General features: G+C 74.4%; 1 protein-coding gene across 1 annotated transcript in view; it reads right to left on the bottom strand.

The window, feature by feature from the left end:
• Positions 1-438, bottom strand: part of KIAA0556 (KIAA0556 ortholog) — a 151,866-nt gene that overhangs the window by 6,002 nt on the left and 145,426 nt on the right. The window lies entirely within an intron of this gene.

The following is a 438-nucleotide window of genomic DNA, read 5'->3' on the forward strand; positions in this document are numbered from 1 at the left end:
GGGACGCACCACACGGGAGGAGACGCACCGCACGGGAGGGGACGCACCGCATGGGAGGGGACGCACCGCACGGCAGGGGACGCACCGCACGGGAGGGGACGCACCGCACGGGAGGGGACGCACCCCACGGGAGGGGACAAGCACCCCACGGGAGGGGACGCACCCCACGGGAGGGGACGCACCGCACAGCAGGGGACACACCGCACGGGAGGGGACAAGCACCCCACGGGAGGTGACGCACCGCACAGCAGGGGACACACCGCACGGGAGGGGACAAGCACCCCATGGGAGGTGACGCACCGCACGGCAGGGGATGCACCGCACGGGAGGGGACAAGCACCCCACGGGAGGGGACAAGCACCCCACGGGAGGTGACGCACCGCACGGCAGGGGACGCACCCCACGGGAGGGGACGCACCCCACGGGAGGGGACGCACC

Source organism: Elephantulus edwardii, unplaced genomic scaffold, assembly GCF_000299155.1.
Source record: "Elephantulus edwardii isolate Elephantulus edwardi_28Jun2011 unplaced genomic scaffold, EleEdw1.0 scaffold00186, whole genome shotgun sequence".
Classification (NCBI taxonomy): Eukaryota; Metazoa; Chordata; class Mammalia; order Macroscelidea; family Macroscelididae; genus Elephantulus; species Elephantulus edwardii.